Source organism: Zalophus californianus, chromosome 15 (assembly GCF_009762305.2).
Source record: "Zalophus californianus isolate mZalCal1 chromosome 15, mZalCal1.pri.v2, whole genome shotgun sequence".
Lineage (NCBI taxonomy): Eukaryota > Metazoa > Chordata > Mammalia > Carnivora > Otariidae > Zalophus > Zalophus californianus.
Genome location: NC_045609.1, coordinates 40,165,353 through 40,184,959, shown reverse-complemented (window position 1 = coordinate 40,184,959; position 19,607 = coordinate 40,165,353). Strand labels below are relative to the sequence as shown.

General features: G+C 46.9%; 1 long non-coding RNA gene and 1 pseudogene across 1 annotated transcript; one reads left to right on the top strand and one right to left on the bottom strand.

Moving 5' to 3' along the window:
- Positions 1–12,023: 12,023 nt before the first annotated feature.
- LOC113923784 lies at positions 12,024–15,600 on the bottom strand. Its single transcript, XR_003520415.2, has 4 exons — positions 15,227–15,600; positions 14,544–14,616; positions 13,412–13,664; positions 12,024–12,703 (listed from the first exon to the last, which is right to left on the bottom strand). It is a non-coding gene; the product is annotated as an uncharacterized LOC113923784 (long non-coding RNA).
- A 289-nt stretch (positions 15,601–15,889) lies between these two features.
- Positions 15,890–17,069, top strand: LOC113920484 (annotated as a pseudogene).
- Positions 17,070–19,607: the final 2,538 nt, after the last annotated feature.

Sequence of the window (19,607 nt, the reverse complement as noted above, 5' to 3'; positions counted from 1 at the left end):
CAGAAACTATGGAGTTTGGGATATGATGCAAACTGTGGAGTTTGGGATCTAAGTATTATAAATAATTTTAAGTGTTCCAAATGCATCGTATGCATTACTCGGTTAATCCTCACAGCATCTCGTGAGGGAGGCACTATTACTGTTCTCATTTTAGAAAGAAGAAAGACACAGAGAGGGCAAGTAATTTGCCCAAAGGCACGCAGCTTGCAATTGGCGGAATCATCACTCACTCAGACAGAGAGCAGGATCCCTGGCTCTTCACCACCGGGTTTCACCTCCAGGCTGCTACGCTCTCCAAGACACACTCCAGATACCATGGGAATAAGATAATAATGCAAAGGTCAGGCAGTGCCTGCCTCCCCAGACTCACCCAGCTACCTGCCGTTTCCTCGGCACCCTCGGTGGGACAATGAGAATCGGAGGGCTACAGGGCTAGAGACTAAGAGGGCTAGGGCTGGGGTCCAGCCAGGTCACACAAGCACAGACCGGCTGGTTTGTTAAATTTTTGGAACGTTTGTAAGCTGACAAAAAGTCGGTGCACAGCCCCCTCCCTGAGAAGTGTTTCTCCCACCCCCACCCAGGATCCTGCAATTAAGGGGTAACCCCTGACCCAGTGTGGGGTCTCCAGAAGGTGCCTACTGATCTGGCTGGTTGGGCCCAGGTGGGGTGCTACAGTTTATTCTACCAGCCCTACATTGGCCTGCTGCTCTTCCCAAGTCAGGTGTCGGGAGTGACAAAGGAGGCTAGAGGCCTCAGTGGTCTCCAGAGAGAACAGCTTTGAACCTCTTTCCCTGTCCCTGCTATGTGTGGCCTGACTCCCGGCTAGCTTTGGTCTTTGGTTCCTGGTTTCCCAGGCCAGGCTGATTGGCAATGCTCCTGGGTGACATGCCTCCTGGAGCGGGTCACTATTCATGGCATGGACCCCAGAAGAATGCCCCAGGCTGCCACCATCACCCCAGTGATGCAGTGGCTGCTGCATTCGGCCCTCCCCCCCCCCCCTCCCATCAGCGCTTCAGAGTTACTGAATCTCGAGTTTTGATGGCCGGAATAATAGGTCCCTCTTAAAAGGGGGGTGGGCACCCCTGTGGCCCATCAGCCACCAGTATGGGCTGTCCTGCTCCCCACTCCCTGCCAGGGGCTCTTTTTCCCCTATTTGAATCCAATTGTGCATTATTGGGAACCTACCGCATGCCAAGAGTTAGCGCTACATGACCTAATTGAGAAAATTGTCCTGCGTGCGGCTGATGGTAGTAACATCAGTAGTAACCATCAGTAGTAACCATCTACCTCTCTGTAGAGGTTAAGAAATGTGCCCAGGTCACACGGCAAGTTTTGGAAGCGTCTGGATTCCATCGAACACCTGCACCTGCAAGCACCCTGCTGTGGCCGATGCTCTGTAGCACAAAGGGAGGAGTGCCACCCCCGGGAGAGCCCTAAGTTCTCCCCAGATTTTAGACATATGAATTCAGTCCAGATGGGGCATATTCAGAAGATGCTTATAACTGCTTGGTTTAGCCCAAGACTTCCTACATCTCAAGGACAGCTTCAGAGAAAATGGAATTGGCCAACTGCTGGGAGAGGGGCCAAGGCTTTTCAGGGAGAATGTTTTCTTTATTGGTTACTGGGGAGTCTTTCACTCTGTTCCAGAGACAGCTCCAGGCTCAGGGTGGGGAGAACGCAGAACGTTTCTTGTTGGCCCTGGAGCTTGGCCACCCCAGCCAGCAAGCCCAGACACCACACAGAAGTTTTCCCTCTCTCCAACGAAACCCACGTGTAGAGATCTGATTTTCAGGTGAGGACAAAGAGGCCTCTTTCTCACTCCCCAGGAGAGAAGGTTCCAGGTCGCACCTTCATAATGCAGGCGGCAACTCCTGAAGACCTGTTTGGGAAGACCTTGGACAGACATTTTCTCCCCAGCCAGAGCTGGCGCTGCTCAGATAATCGGCTGGATGGTGCCACCTGCTGGAGAATGAAAAGCTTCTCTCTGGGCCCGCAGCACCAGAGAACCCTGATCCTGTGGCCACCTCCCCCAGGTGCCCCCTATCTCCTCCACCCTGACCCTGACCCTGGCCGGAGAGAAACCTTCAACAGAAAGCTTGTGCAGTGGGCATCTGGGTCTTCCGGGGGTTTCAATCAGCAGGATTGTTCATTTATTTATCTGCACTGCTTTTCTTGTTTCTGCTTCTCAGGGCTCAAAGACCATCATCATCACCCCTTGGTTAGGGACGCTAAATCCTTAAACTCTTTGAATCTCAGTTTCCCCATCTATTAAAATGCAGGGCTGTTGTGAACAAGATAATGCGCCTGTTTCAGGAATTTAGCGAAGTGGGAAAGACTGGTGATCATTGCATACCCACCCCAGTGAAGCCATGTGTTTGCTGGACATGTCATGGCTAGCCCGTGACAAGTGGGAAACGTATGTCTGTAGGTTCTCAAATACTACTGGAAGATACCGTTTCCTCGGTAAAATGTGTGTACCCTTTGAGAACCCTTTGAGATAAGGGTTCATTAACCTAATCACAAATGGGACCTGGAGGGCTCAAGACTCAAAGCAAAGCCCTAGTAAAACAATAAATTACTACATAACATTGACTCTCAGAGTTTTATCGGAACTATGAGGTTATACCTGAGATGCGAAGCTCTGCTCTATTTCACTTAATAAACATTATTTTTCTTCCTTTTTTCTTTTGCTCTGTGTTCCCTAATGAACCCATTCTTTCCCATCTATTATAGGCTGAATTGTGTCTCCCCTCCCAAAATTCACATGTCAAAGCCCTAACTCCCAGTATCTCAGAAGATGACTGTATCTGGAGAGAGGGCCTTTATAGAGGTCATTAAGTTAAAATGAGGCCATTAGTATGGGACTTAAACCAATTTGACTTCTGTCCTATGGGAAAATTTTAAAACGCAAAGGTAAGCCACAGGCTGAAAACAAAATTTTTCAAAACAAAGCATTTGCATTCAGAATATATAAAGAACTCCTACAACTCAATAAAAAAAGACCAAAAAAAAAAATCTAATAAAAAATGGATGAAAGATGAGAATAGACATTCCCCCAAAAGAAGATATACAAGTGGCTAATAAGCACATGTTCAACATCACTAGACCTCGGAGAAATGCTAATTAAAACCACAATGAGGTAACTATTACACCTGCATTAGAATGACTAACGTTAAAAAGATTGTCAGTACCAAGTGTTGGTGAGGCTGGTGAGGATGCGGAGCCACTGGAACTCTTTCCTACATGCTGCCATTGGTACAGCCATTTTGCAAAACAATATGACATTACCTTGTGATATTAAACATTCATTTACCATACCTCAAGCATTCCATTCCTAGGTATTCATCCTGGAGAAATACAAGCGTATGTCCCCATGAAACATGGATGCAAATTTTTTTTTTTTAAAGTAACTTGATTTTTTTTTTTTAAAGATTTTATTTATTTTATTTGAGCACTCTCTCAGAGAAAGTGAGAAAGAGCACGAGCTGGCGGGGAGGGGCCCTGGGAAGGGGAGCTGAGCAGGGAGGCCCATGCAGGGCTTTATCCCAGGACCCCAGGATCATGACCTGAGCCCAAGGCAGATGCTCAACCGACAACCACCCAGGAGCTCTGGATGTAAATATTTATAATAGCGTGATTCATAAGGGACAAAAACTGGAAACAGATAATATACCATAATACCATGGAATACTATGGAGCGATAAAAAGGAACAATATATTAATACATACAACAGATGAATGAATTTCAGAAACATTACAATAAATCGAAGAAGTCGGACAGAAAAGACTATATACAGAATGATTCTATTTACATGGAATTCTAGAAAAGGCAACAACGTAGTGACGGAAAGCAGATCAATGTCTGCCTGGGACTGAGGGCAGGAGGGATGGGAATCCATGGGGGTGAAGAGGCACAAGGGATCTTGTTATGGTAAAGGGGCTGCTCTCAATATGGGGTCGGATGGTGGTGACATGATTGCATATATGTAGCAAAATTCAGGAAAGTGTGCTTTGAAAATGGGTGAATATTATTATATATAACTATTGCCATAATAAATAAAAAGAAGACCCCCCCCAAAAAAAAGAGGAAATCTGGCCGCAGAAAGAGACAGCAGGGCTGCATGGAGAGGAAAGACCATGACAGCAAGAAGGCAGCCACCTGCCAGCCCAGAACAGAGGCCTCAGGAGAAACCAGACCTGTCCACACCTTGATCTTGAACTAAAGCCTCCAGAACTGTGAGAAAATCAATTTCTGTTGACGAAGCTCCCCAGGCTGGGCTATTTTGTTATGGCAGCGCTAGGGACGAATATACCATCTTAGTACAATGACAACTGCTGCTTAATGAGACAGGACTCTGTCCGCATGAAGGTCGGACAAGAAGCATGACTCGCCCCAGGCATGCCCCCCTCCCCCGCACTGACAGCAGGCCAGGGCCCAGCAGGGGCCCACACATCTGCCTTCCTGCCTTGGTTCCAGGCCCAGCGTGGGGCACTGCACTGAGCAGGCGCACTGGGCCGGCCCGCAAGACCTGCCTGAGGCCCTGGTGGATGGCTGCCTGAATTTCTGCTTCTCTGCATCCCCACTAGAGAGTCACCAGGTCCCCCTGCAGAGGAGACGCCTCCCATAAACCACAGGGCCCAGATGCAGGGGTTACCGAAGGGCAGGGTCACCTCCACGGGGCTCAAAAGAGAGGCTGAAGTTTACGGCTGTGTGAGATGTTTACAACAGAAACATTTGTTTCTCAAACTGCTCTTGGGTTGCTAAAGTGAATTTCCTCTAAAGCTGAAAAGTGCCCATCTGTCTGTTTGATGGTACCTTCCCCAGAAGCACAGAGGGCAGAGGCTGGGCAAGCTGACTGGAGACCAGGCTGGGAAGGAGGTGATAAATCAAGCCACAGCTGGGGTGGGTGCTGTGGATGGCCCTCTATAGGCAAAGGAGCTATATTTTTGAACCAAAGATAGTAAAATAATAATAATAATAATAATAAACTCTGATTTGTGAATTTATGCAAAAAGTTTTACCAAGATTTGCAAAATCCATCATAGTTTCTTACACATTCCAAACATTTGATATTGAAAATAGTAAAATTTCATGAAAACATACCAAAATCATTCCAAAAGTTATAGCATTGAAATCAAGAGTGCCAGGTTGTAGCTGGAGCCTAAGCTGGATCCAGATCTGCTCGAAAGACACTGGTGAGCAGGGGAGGGACTTGGGCAGGGCGGGCTTGATCTAGGGACAGTGGTAGTCATCCAGGGACCTGGGAGCAATGATCTCACACACACACACACACACACACACACACACACACACACACACACACGTTGCAGAATATGCCCTCAGGCCAGTCCCAGAAACCCAACGGTTCCTAAGAACAAAAATCAAATTGGATAACAGCCTTTCCCTTAAAACGCTGATGCTGAAGACCCAGGCGTGGGCAGCACCTACTTGGGTCCTGAGGTGGGTTAGACCAAAGCATGATTGGATTTTCCTGTGTACTTCCTGCCCTTCCCCTGGTTACCCTGGGGGCACCCCAGCTGAAACAAAGACTCCTGGAGACAGGCAGGAGCTGATCTTGGGGAAAGAGAGCAACTTGCCACCCAGCTTTCATCAAAGCGGGAGATTTTATTTTGCTCTGTGAATGTATTTGAGACCGAAGCTGGAGGGAAGGAAGAGTGGAGGGCAGGGACAGTGGAGAAACAGGAAGCAAAGTCCTTGCAGAGGGAAAGAGAAGAAGACCCAGCAAGTCAGAGGATCAGGGGCCGATTGAAAGGCCCCAGGCTCAAGCAGTCCTCCAAGGAACCCCCTCACCCACCCATCCCGCAGACAGCAGCCCCGGACCCACGCAAATCCCTGTGAACTGAAGGCAGGGCACTTGGCCACTGTTGGTGAGAATGGGGGTAAAAAGACAGAACCCTGTCCCTGACCGCCACGGAACAGCCCTATGGTCCAGGGCTCTGGCGGTCTGGTACCAGTGCTACAATATCGTGTAGCGCCTGGTAGCCAAAAGGAGAAGGAGAAGACATCCATCCCGTCTTGCCACAAGTACTGCAGCCTGGCTCGCATGAAGAGGCCTTCAGAACACTAAGCATGGTATCTGGCAGAAGGCTACAGCTCCCAGGAGGAGACGCTGCTTCATGGGGAGGCCTGGAGGGAGCAGGGAAGCAGGAAGTCCTGGCAAAGCAGCCACACAGCAGAAAATGGCCAGGAACAGAGCCATTGGTGAGCACTCAGGAGCTCCAGGAGGGTCTGGATAAAGGAGGGAAGGCCCGGGCTCCGGGTGAGCAGGTATGTCAGGGACCCCAAAACGCAGAGGGTTCCTGTTAGTATAACCCCGTGTGTGCCTCCAACCACACCGAGGAGGAACCAGGCCCCCCAGGAACTGGGCTGATCCAAGCCATGGTTGAAAATGCATTTGCCCATTTGGGAAAAGCCGTCTGTTACGGTTCAGGCTACCTGATGGGAGTAAAAGTAGTGACAGGCACATCCCAAGCCAGGCAGATGAGAAAGTAATGGGTGGTTTTTAATTCTAGGAAAATGAGAAGTTGTACAAGGAAGAAATTAGAATCCGAGGACCAACTTGACCTGCAGTGAACAATATTTTTCATTAAGTTCGAGGATCTGGGTGGCTGAGGAAATGAAAAAGAGGGTACAGACAGGCAACACGAGAGCTGACTCCAGTCTGTAGAGAATTGCCTAAAACTGAGAAATCCAGAAACAATAGATTAACCTTGTAATTCAAGAAAATAAAGCTAATACTAGAAAGAACAGCTAAAGAATTGAGAAAGGTTGTGTCTAGGGAGTGGCATTGGTGGGCAGGGGAAGGGGGACGTGGGGCCTGCTGGGTCCTACGTTCTTCTCTGCGTGATTCTGGGACCCGTGAACTGCCCACTCTGGCTCAGTTTCCCTGTTTGCGCCATGATAGTGCCATCTAAGTGATCTTTAGCGGCTGTCCAGTTCTCTGGGTTTGTGGGTTTCTGTGGATGGATCATCCTGGGTGTGATCATGGTAACTGAGTGTCACACACTCAGTGTCACACACATCCGGGCCACATCTGCCCGCACACACATCTCAGAATGGTGCTCAAACTCCAACAGGCACATGGTCTACCCAGGGCAGTCTCAGCCTTTCCCTAACTCAGCCAAAAGAAGCCCTGCCCAGCTGCTCCCAGGCTGAGGGCCCAGCCACAGGAAGGTACCTCTGAACAGGCATCATGGACACTATTGGGGACACTCCACCACACGTGGCAATGGTGGCCATTTATTGTAGAGGCTAGCCATCACCCCACAGGAGGCATCTTTATGTCTGCAACCTCCTCCCTGCATTCTGAGCTCCCTCTTCGACTTCCTCCATCCTACATCCCACATTCCACCCCCTATAAGCAGACCATATTAGCAGCTTCTATGTGAACATGTGTATCTATGTTGAATGAATGAACACGTGAGAGAATGAATGACTGAATGAATGAATGAATGAAATCATATACCAATTTGTTCTCTAGGCAGTGAATGTCTTTCCTGGGCTCCAGAGTTGAAGGAATTAAGGCAATGAAGAGATACAAAGCAGGTGGAAAACGACATGCACACTCGACTTGGAAAGAACAAAGAAGTAACCTCGAGAAAACACAGACTTCTTTGTATGGGTTTCCTCTGGAGACTAAACATTTGTGGGGAAATGAGGGAAGTCGTCCCTATAGAAAGGTAACTTTCTACAAACCTTCCAGGGAATCTTCCAAGCCTGGCACCCAGCATGGTCACACATAGCCATGTGGCCAAAGGACCCTTTCTTTCACTCACAAAGCCGGTTGGGACGGGAAATGCTTGCGTGTGTCTGCACTCCCGGAGATACTGGTTATCTTTGACACTGACGATCTGAGGACAGGGAAGGAGCCTGTGTTTAGCTGCTAGTATACATCACCAACTTTTTATATAGTTTCTCATTTAATCCTGAGAATGACCTTGTGACATAGGGATCATTACCCTAACTTGCAAATGGGGACACTAGAAACTCTCAAAGCTGATCTGTCTTCCCTCAGCTCCCATAGCCAGTGAGCATCAAAGCTGGGGTCAACCCAAAAGTCATAGCGAAATGCATTCTTCCTCATCTACCGACTTGCACAAGACTTGCTTCACACAGTTCTTGGCCTGGCTGAGGAGGGACACGAGGGTCAGACCCCAGGAGGGAATGTGTTTGGTGCCTGGTCTGCTCCCGCCTCCATTTCCCAGGCTGGGGAGTGGATGGAAGACCACAGTAGTTTGTTGGTCAAACTTGCTGAGAGGGAAGCCTGAGAGGGGCTTCAGCACAACTATATTCCTTCTAAACGGGGAACTCGATCACCCTGCGTTAACTCTGTACCCTTACGAATGGGTCTGTTTTTATCCTGTTTCCAAAATTTTAAGTGCACTTAAATGAAGGGATTATTTAACAATTTCTGCCGGTTTTCTGGTATTTGTTTTGAGGGTTTTTTCTTTTTCCTTTTTAATTTTGTTTTTGTTTCACAGCGTTGAATCATCAAAATATTGTAAAGCACATTTTTGGCTCACTAACTGATACACTCCTGCCTAATTGCCTGCAGTTTCATTTCTTCTTTGTTAAAATGACACAAGGTTTTCAGTTTTGTTGCTTCCCAAAAACAAACGGTGTTGCTTCACTACCCCTCCATCTGCACCTCCACCAGGATGACAGTGCACAGCGCAGACTCCACAAATCACTGGTCCTGGGCAGGAGGTGGGGGGGCAGGAGCCGGGAAGGAGGGGGGCAGGGGACAGTGGCCTGCCAAGAAAGATCCCTCCCCAGCACCCCGGCTGACATTATCTAGTGGATCTCCCCACATCTTTGGCAGGTCTTAGTTGTCCATGCCATGAATTGCCAAAGGATTTTTAAAGCTCCTAGGAGCCTCCAACCAGAAACTACCAGAAACCAACTGGCCTCATGCACGCCACAGTACTGTACTCCACAGGCACCCAGCCCAGATGAGAGCCCCACCTGATGCTAGTAGATGTGTGGACCCTTCCCAGCATCCTACATTTCTGACCTGTGGTTTGACCTCACCTCTGGTTCCATGAGCTCACCTTGAATCACAGGACTGATTGTTCTTCTAGCCCCACATAGGGAATGGTGTACATGCTGGTGCCCCAGGCCAACCTTTTCTGGCTCTGACCATGGGCTTATCCATGATGTACTGCCTTTTCCAACTTTACCCAGGTCCCAGGATAGGAAAGCAAACCCCAGTAGTGCTTGGCAACATTAGAACTTCAAAAGGGTATGTTTTTCTGAGCACACCTCTGCCTTTTCTGGAGAACCTTGCCAAAACCAGAGGTTGATTGGGAGCCAATATTATGATCCTGACCTCCTGTACTACAGAAGAGAAAATACCAAGGCCCATTGAGAGGAAAGTAGAGTCCAAGGCCACCGTGTGAGTCAGTGGCCGAGATGGAACCAGACCAGGAGCCAGACCTCTAACCTGGTACTATGCTAATTCCAGACTTGACTTCTTTCCAACTTTCCCAGAACATCCATCTGTTCTCTTTCTGAGGACCAGGTTATTGCATTCCCCAGAGTTAGGCTCATGAGTTTAGAATTTACTCTGCAGTTTTCACAAGTTTTCTTGAGCTTAAGAACTATCTGGAGTGCTTATCAAAGAAATGGATGTTTGGAGCCTAACCTAGACATACTGGTTTAGAATTTCTGGGGGAAAGTTCTGATAGACCAGTAATTCTTTTCATCAAGAAAGTTAAAAAAAAAAAAAAAAACTTTGTAGAGGTAATTGGAGTCATCGAAGGCTTTAGAGCAGGGTCATAACATAAATAGTCATGCTTCTGAAAGATTAATTAGGTGGCCCTGTGGAAGCCAGACTGTCAGCATCGAGCTGTAAAGAGCTCTGATAAAGGGTACCTGGAAAGGTATCTCCAAGATCTGAGTGGAGAGAGGAGACGTGCAGGCTCTGAAGCCATGTCTTCCTCTCGTGATACCACCTTCCCAGCCCCAGTGGAGAAGGACAGCATACACACGTGACACAGGTGGGGACAGTTGGGTTGTTCCTCACAGGGCTTCAGAACTGGTGTCAGAATGACTCTCTGCCTCATCTCCCTGGTCTAATCCTGCCCAGATCAAAGCCCACCCCTCCACTGCTGTCCTGAGCCAGATGGCATCTCATCTTCCTTCGAGTACTGTCACCTGTCCTTGGCCTCTCTTCCAAACCTAGTTACCTCCTTGCATCCTAAATCAGGGAGATACTTCATCATTAGACTAGACAGTCTGTTAGGAATTGAGACTCCAGCTCATTCATGTCTCTATCCAAGATTCCTTGGACATAGATTACAACACATCGGCCTGGGCTTCCAAAAGTATTTCTCTGACTACAGCTCCACTTGTTCCATGGAAACTCTGAATCCTCCAAACTTCCTTCCAGCCAGTTCTCTAAGTGGCCAAGAGGTTTCCTATATGAGCTTTGCGAATGAGACCTCTTAGCTACCATGAGACATAGGCAATTTACCTCTTGTCCTCTGAGAGCTGTTACAGTATCTCTTTCCTTTACCTACTCAAAGAGTGGGGCCATGGCCCAGTGCCCAGCAAGGCCCAGTTGCTCCTTATTAGGCACTGAAGCTCAATGCCAAGTACACGGGAAGTCAATGTTGCTGCCATCCTCAATTCCAAATCTACCTATGCCTTATCTTTTCTATGTCCTACAGAGACACAGTCAACACAGTTATTCATTCAGTATAGATTACTATGGGTCTGCTTAGTACCAGGGCCATTAAGATACAACCCATTCACAGTCACTTCCTTTAAGGCTCAGACATCTGTTGAAAGTATCTGGAGTGAAGGACTGTCTTCCTTGGAATCCCACCTCAACCCCCACAAGGACCCCCTTGGCCTAAAGCCATGCATATGCACCACGATACTGTCTTCCCCGACCCAGTGCCTTCCTCTGAATCAATGCTAGGGTCAAATCTCAACTCCACTCAGTCCTCCAGACCAGGCTAACTCCTAGGGTAGACATAGGTTAAGCCCACACTAACAAATATCTCTTGAATATTGAATGAGTGTCTTCCCCACACAAATCCTATACAGACCAGGACATTCCCTCCAGTCTCCTTCTTGACCCTTCATACACATCCTCCTACAGCACAACAACTAAGAAGGCTTCATGGCTCTTAAAAGACTTTCAACAATACAGTCGAGGGCCTCATAGCCTCAGGGAGAAGTAATTAGAGAGCTAATTATATGAATCCTCTTTTACAGATGAGGCAAGTGAGGCCCAGAGAAGTTAAGGGCTTCTCAGAGCTGAGCGGATCAGAGGTGGTATGTGAATCCAGGTTCTTTGCTCCTAGTTGCTGCACTTTTCCAATCCAGCTTCTCTCAGAGGGAGGGAAAGGCGCCTGATCAAGCACGTGCTCTCTTTCGCCGTCTTACGTGCTTCATCTCATCTAATCCCTGCAGTGGCCCCAGGAAGCAGAAGTCATCACCCCCATTTTGTAAATGAGGTGACTGAGATACAGGGAGGTCAAGTCACTTGCCAAGATCACCCTACAAATAGGTGATGAAGGCAGTTTTCCAGTTTAGGTCACTGGGATCTGAACCTCATGACTTTGCCCTTCACCACATCGCCCTGCCATGTAGAAAACTCGATGTCTTAGGACTGCCTCATTAGAAAAACAGCCCTCACGCTACTGCAATCCTCTTAAGTAAATTACCTCCCCAATCAATGAAAGAATAAGCAGCACAGGGTGCTTTAACTCTCAGGCTTCCAGCCAGCCGAGGAGAGCCCCCGTCATAGTTGATCAGGGCTGTCCCTGTGTGATGTCGCCCAAATTCCCAGCTGAATCACCACAACATTTCAAAAGTTAACAAGTGCATTAGCCCAAACAGAGACATCTTGAGACAGGACTGAATGCCCTTCCACAACACAGAGTACCTGAAATCACCAAATTTGTAGGGATTTGACTGGAAATTGAGAGGGTCGCTGTGAAATCGTATTTGGAGAAACTTTATTAAGACACAAATTATGCCCACTACAAAAATTATGCTTGCTACAAACTCGGATTTTTTAGCTCATTTTCCAGATGGGCAACAGCACAGACTTTCTTAGATCTTCCCTCCCACAGTCCCACTGGGAAGAGAAACAGGGGAAGGGAAGTGGCGGGTGAGGCAGACTTGAGATCGGGGTGGGCGCAAAGTATCTGGGCCATGGGGCAGAATGCGCCAGGACCTCATCCCGGGGGGTTCCCAGCAGGCACGGCCTTGCTCTTCTCCTCATGTTTCCACCACTCACTCTTCCCACCCCTGCCCTTGTCCTCTGGGCCAAGCAGGGCAGCGAGAGAACATGGAGGACACCAGCCCACCCGGGTGCCGGGAGGAGAAATGAGTCCTCTACCCCCGAGGCCAGCCTCCTCCAGGCATGGAGCTGAGGCCAGAGTACTCCCATTATTTCCCAGTGCTTGGGCTTGTCCACGGTTCCTCCTTCATCTCTTCCAATGTGTCTCCTGCAGGTTCACTTCCTTTCCCTGTAAGGAACTCCCTGGGGATTCGAGCACAGACTCACAGCACACTGAGTCTGCCTTCTCAAACTCCAACGCCATTTCTTCAGCTTTCTCCTGGGGTGCCAAGTACGCTCCCTCAAACACCACACGCCTGAAACCAGGCTGCTGTTACATGCCAACAACAGAGGCAGGTAAATGAGAGCTGGCTTCAAGAAACAACCTAGAAAAATCAAGATAGGACTTGAGTGGCCAGGCAAAGGTTTCTGAAAAGGCAGCACCATCTTATCATGCCCCAAACTGAGCTCATTGTCTTCCTCTGCTGCCTTCTCCTCACAGGGGCTCTGTCCTGGTTAATGGCCTCATCAGTCAGTCAGTCACTCAGTCCAGAAAGTGAGGGCTGGGGTGGGGGTGGGGGTGGGGGGGGCGGGGAGGACAGACAGCCTTGAACTCCCACATCCAATCGGCAGCCAAGTACTGTCAGCTTCATCCCCTTGATACGCCTCAAACTTGCCCCCTTCTCTCCACCCCTAGATGACATTACCTGACTTCAGCCCTTCTCACTCCCCGTGTGGATGATGGCATGGGCTTCTTCTCTGGGCTGCCCCCTGAATAAGCCAATCCTTCCCCAACTCTGCTGCCTCAGGGGTCTCTGGGAAATGCAGACTCTAACCTCGGTAGCCTTCTGTCTATCCAGCCCCAGAGTGGCACAGACTCTAAGCATTTTGCCGCCCAGACTCGACAAGATAGAGCCACTCCCAGGAGCGCAGGCGGCCGTCCTAGTTTGCACCCATATTCCTCAGAGGGGTCTGTTCTCTTCATCTAAATCCCCCTGTCCAGGTCTCCCTAAAACATTGCCAATCACCTGCAGGGAAATCCCTACTTCTCTTCAAAGTCCACTTCAGGTACAGTCTGATGTATGAACACTTACCTGCCACCTCCAATCTCCCCTTAGCACTAATTAGTCCTTCCTCTGTGTGGTTCATATCCTTAAGCAAATGTGCTTTCCTCCTGTCCGTCTCCCTGAACCACTTGAGAGCAGAGGGCTTGCTTTCTTTGTCACACATTCGGAGGGCCTGTCCCACTGAATGACCGGAACTCAATTCAATCCACCAACTCACTGCAGAAAACTTGAAGTTCATCACTTTGTGTAAAGGGTCTAAGTATGTACTTCTCTATCATTCCTGAAAATGATATTTAAAGGTAATAGATGGTGACATATTTTTAAGTTAAGACCATGTAGAAAACTCCCATCCTAGGCACTGGCAAATGGCACAAGGTACCCTGAGACAAACAGGGGAAAGCTATTGAGTGGATCACCTGTCATGGAAACAAGTCACCCGGTGCCAAAATATAACAATTTTTATGGGAATTATTTTAGAATATTATTCTGTGGAGCAGGATATGACTCCCCAACATGGGGAGTAAAGAGGACAATGACCAAAAAGACTGCATCAGGAGGCTATTATAGGACAAACATTTTGTGAAACATTTTATAAACATTGACTCCCTCCACAGCCATGCAAGATGCATGCTATTAGCTATTTGCAAATAAAGAAATGAGGTTAAATACAGAAAATAGTCCTGGTTTTTGGCTAACAAATGACAAAACAAGAATTTAAATCCAAATCTGATTAGTTCGAAGACCAGCTTCCCAGACCAAATGTCAAATCAAAATAAAGAACATAAAAGTCATGATATGAAATGATGGGCAATAAAAAATGAAGACCCCAAAATCCTAACTCTAGCGGTTAGGATTAAGTTCAGCTTCGGTTAATAGTGACACAAAGCGACAGGGACTTAAAGCAGGTAGATGTTTATGTTTGTCTTATTTCCAAGTCTGAAGATAGGCAGGCCAGGGCTGGCTTAGCATCTGCAGAATCGTTGGTCACTCCCATTCCTAGGGGACAGCCCTCCTGCTCAAGTCCCATCATGAAGCTCCAGCCATGCCATCCATATTCCAAGTAGCAAGGGAGGAAGGAGAGCGAGAAGAGGCAAAGCACTCCAAAAGCTACCATAAAACAATGCCATTCAACCCTATGAGCCTAATTACATGATCTCACCTAACCACAAAGGAAGACAGGAAACGGAGTCCTCATTCAATGCAGCCATGAGCCCCGGTAAAAATCAAAGGTTCTGTGAAACAGAAAATGGACATCAGGGTAAACACATACTGCCTCTGCCACACGTACTTAATATTAAATGTATTAGAAATACTGCTATTGTATGAATGCAGCACTGTTCCTGCAAAAAAAAAAAAAAATGTGTACATTTATATATTAATGTGTGCTCATTCGGAAGGACCCCAGCCTTTATTAACAAGCCTGGCAAGGAAGAGAGTATGAAAGCGAATGAGGGTTAAAGTCCTCATGCCTCGGGGGCAAGTCAGGAGGGGGGAAGTGAGTTTTACCATTAATTATGATAATAGAAAAAATGTGGTTATTCAGAGCACACATCACATTTAATGCAGAATTGCTGAAGACATTGGCTACAAGGCAAGGACACCCATTTTTACGACTCTTACTTAACACTATGAGAGATGATAGCTGATCGATGAGACAAGAGGAGGAAATCGCAATAAGAGCAAAATAGGATGCATGGTTTTTACAGCAGAGAAAAACTCAACCTACCCAATGAACAACAGAAAAGAGGGAAAACACACAAAACACATGGAAAATAGGACATAAGATGGCAGAGATAAGTTCTAATCAAATAATAACAAAAAACCCAAATGGGTTAAACTTACCAATTTAAAATGAGACTCCCACATTGGATTAAAGAAAACAATATCCACCAACACATTGTCTTAGACACATTTCAAGCAAAGAAACAGGGAAAAGCTAAAAAAAAAAAAAAAAAAAATTGTGAGAGGGGAGAGATACACCAGGCAAATATGAAGCCAAAGAAAGCTGGGAGGGCAGTCCCAAAACCTGACAAAATGGAATCCAAAACCCAAAGAATAATGTTACCTATTGATCAAAAGAAACAGTAAAAAGTATATGGATATTTATGTATCTTACGACATAATTGTAATAATTCAAAATATATAAAGCAATAACTGACAGGACTGTGGGAAGAAATATACAAATCAACAACTATAGTTGAGAATTTAATATCCCCTTCTCAGACAGTGATAAATAAAGCCATAAAAATTGAGCAAAAATAGAGACTATCTGGCTTTACCCCCGCCCCCCCTCCGGCCCCCGCCCCTCCCGCCCCTCCCGCCGCGCGTCTCCCAGCCGCCCGGTCCTCGGTGCAGCCGCGGCCGCCGAGCCGAGCAGCGCCGCGCGGGGCCGAGGGGAGCCGAGCAGCCGCCCGCGCCGCGTCGCCGGTTTAGGCGCAGTGCGGGGCCGCGGCCGGAGGCGGCGGTAGTGAGACCAGCGCTGCGCTCCAGCCCCCTTTTCGCTCCATGGTTTCTCCCCGCTCCCCTGAGTAACTTGGCTCCGGGAGGGGGGCTCCGCTCGCCAGCCCGCACGCCGCCCGCAGCCTGGGACCGCGCCGGCGGCCTCTACCGTCCGCAGAGCCCTTCCGACGGCCCTCGCTGCGCAGGCCGGGACGCCTCTCCCCCCCACCGCCCCCGCCGCGGAAAGTTAAGTTTGAAGAGGGGGCAAGAGGGAAACACGGACAAGAAGAGGAGGATCCACCTGGAGCTGAGCAACCGGCCCCCCGCAGCTGTTCGAGAACTTGTCCTGGATAATTGCAAATCAAATGATGGGAAAATTGAGGGCTTAACAGCTGAATTTGTGAACTTGGAGTTCCTCAGTTTAATAAATGTAGGCAATTATAGGCAAGATTTCAGTTTCAAATCTCCCCAAACTACCTAAATTGAAAAAGCTTGAGCTCAGTGACGATAGAATCTTTGGCGGTCTGGACATGTTAGCAGAAAAACTTCCAAATCTTACCCATCTAAACTTAAGTGAAAATAAACTGAAAGATATCAGCACCTTGGAACCTCTGAAAAAGTTGGACTATCGGAAAAGCCTGGATCTGTTTAACTGTGAGGTTACTGACCTGAGTGACTACCGGAGAGCGTCTTCGAGCTCCTGCCCCGGCTGACCTACCTGGACGGCTGTGATCGGGGGGGGGGGGGGGGGGGGGGGGGGGGGCCCGGGAAGCCCCTGGCTCAGATGCTGAGGTGCGTGGTGTGGCTGAGGAACAGGAGGATGAAGACGAAGTCAGTGGCGAGGAAGAAGAATCAGGACGTGATGGAGAAGTGGATGAAGATGAAGACGAAGAAGATGAAGAAGAGGAAGAAAGTGCGAAAGGCGAAAAGAGGAAGAGAGAAACAGACAATGAAGGAGAAGATGATTAAGACCCCAAATAACTTGGAAAGAAAGAACTGTTCAGTATTGGTTGGACCGCTCATATGGATTTGGTAGCCGTTTAAAAAAAAAAAAAAGAGTAGCTGTGATACAAACCCCAGGACACCCACCCACCCAAAGAGCCAAAGAATAGTTCCTGTGACATTCCACCTTCCTCCATTTAGCCCCTCTTGGAAATTCACCGCCAAGCTTGGGGACTTCACTCCAACAAAATTGTAAGCATTGTTAGGTTTTCATGTCAGACTTGCTGTAGCGTGGAGAGCTGTGACTGGGGAGCCGGCCGTCTGTGGCTACCGGTTACACCGAGACTGTAACAGCATTTTTACTTTCTGTACAACAAAGCTTTGTAAATAAAATCTTAACATTAAAAAAAAAAGGGGGGCGCCTGGGTGGCTCAGTTGGCTAAGCGACTGCCTTCGGCTCAGGTCATGATCCTGGAGTCCTGGGATCGAGTCTGCTTCTCCCTCTGACCCTCTTCCCTCTCGTGCTATCTCTCGTTCTCTCTCTCTCAAATAAATAAATAAAATCTTTAAAAAAATTAAAAAATTTAAAAAAAAGAGACTGTCTGAATAATACAATTATTGAAGACAGAGGACTTCACACCGGATAAATACTGAGTATGCATTCTTACTAATTACATATTTAACCTACACCAAGAAATGACCATCTATAAGACCATGGAAGTGTCAATAAATTCTAAGAGGTATGTTCCACTATCACAGAAGTATGTATGTTCTCTACTCATACTCCAATAACATTAAAAATTACCAACAAAAAATTAAATTCAAAATTCTATGTACCAAGAAATAGGATTACACACTACTAATACCTTTTTTTAAGATTTTATTTATTTATTTATTTGACAGAGACATAGCAAGAGAGGGAACACAAGCAGGGGGAGTAGGAGAGGGAGAAGCAGGCTTCCCGCTGAGCAGGGAGCCCGATGTGGGATTTGATCCTGGGACGCCGGGACCATGACCTGAGCCGAAGACAGATGCTTGACGACTGAGCCACCCAGGCACCCCCTACTACTAATAACTTTTGAACTAACAAATCATAACTGAAATTAATAAATGCTCTAAGACTCAGTAACATTTAAGACACTCCACTTCAAAATTTGTGGGAATAGCTGAAGCAGAACTTTTTGGATATTCATAAATCCATCAAAAAAATAAAAACAAATTGAAAACATTCAATTCAAGAAACTACAAAAAATATAACAGAGCAAATATAAATAAAAAGCAAAAAAAAACATAAAGGCAAAAATAAGTGAAATTGATCATTAAAAAATAGACATTTTGCAAAACCAAAAGGTAGTTCTTTTTTTTAATTAGATTAGGAATTATTTTTTAATTTTATTTTATTATGTTATGTTAGTCACCATACAATACATCATTAGTTTTTGATGTGGTGTTCCACGATCCATTGTTTTCGTACAACACCCAGTGCTCCATGCAGTATGTGCCCTCCTTAATACCCATCACCGGGCTAACCCATCCCCCCTCCCCACCTCCCCTCTAAAACCCTCAGTTTGTTTCTCAGAGTCCATAGTCTCTCATGGTTCATCTCTCCCTCCGATTTCTCCCCCTTCATTCTCCTAATGTCCTCTATGCAATTCCTTATGTTCCACAAATAAGTGAAACCGTATGATAATTGACTTTCTCTGCTTGACTTATTTCACTTAGCATAATCTCCTCCAGTCCCAACCATGTTGATGTAAAAGTTGGGTATTCGTCCTTTCTGACGGCTGAGTAACATTCCATTGTATACATGGACCACATCTTCTTTATCCATTCATCTGTTGACAAAAGGTAGTTCTTTAAAGAAATTGACAACATAGAACTTTGGCAACACTGCTTGGGACAAAAGGAGAAAAATTAAAATAAACCAAAGACAGAATGAAATAGGAAACACAACTACACAATAACAAATCTCAAAAATTGAGATAAAAGGAATAGATTTCTTAACATGCTTTTAGCAGGAGCAGAACGTGGGTCTGACCCAGTGAGCAGCATAGCCCACCTCCCCAGATCCCTGCCTCACAGACTAAGGGTCTGAGCCCAGATGCCAGAAGTTCACCCGTCATCCTTTATACCCTGAGGCTCATCTCTGAGAGGACACCCACCTTCCATCACTCTAGTCCCAGAATTTTACAAAGCTCAAATCTGACCAGATAGCACCCTTGTTTAAAACCCTTTGGTGGCTCTGAGAAACTCACAGCCAGAGGGAGCCTAAGGAGACATGACAACTAAATGTAACATGATATCTCTGATGAAATAAATCCTGACACAGAAAAGGGACCTTAGGTAAAAACTCAGGAAGTCCGAATAAAGTATGGGCTTTAGTTTCTAATAATATGTCAATATTGATTCACTCATTGTGATCAATATAACATATTAATATAAGATGTTAATGATAGGGGAAACTGAGTATGGGGTCCATGGGAATACTCTGTTCTATCTTGGCAATTTTTCTGTAAATCTAAAAGCTACTGTAAAACAAAAAGTTGTTAAATTAAAAAGAATCTAGTGGAGGGGGAACCCTTCAGTGATTCCCCAACACTTATAAATTCAAGTCCCTTATCTTGAGAAATGCTGCCCTTCTTTGTGCACTGGCATTCCGATGGGGTAGAGACCAGTGGCCAGGGCACCAAGAATAGAGAGAGATGGGAAGACTGCTTCTCATCACTTACCCAAGCTACAGAACAGAATGTGGGTGGGAACACTTTAAGACAGGGCTCAGGAAAGAAAGAAAAAAGAAATGGCTTTGGCTTGGAAGGGCCCTCATTTTGATCAGCAAAACATT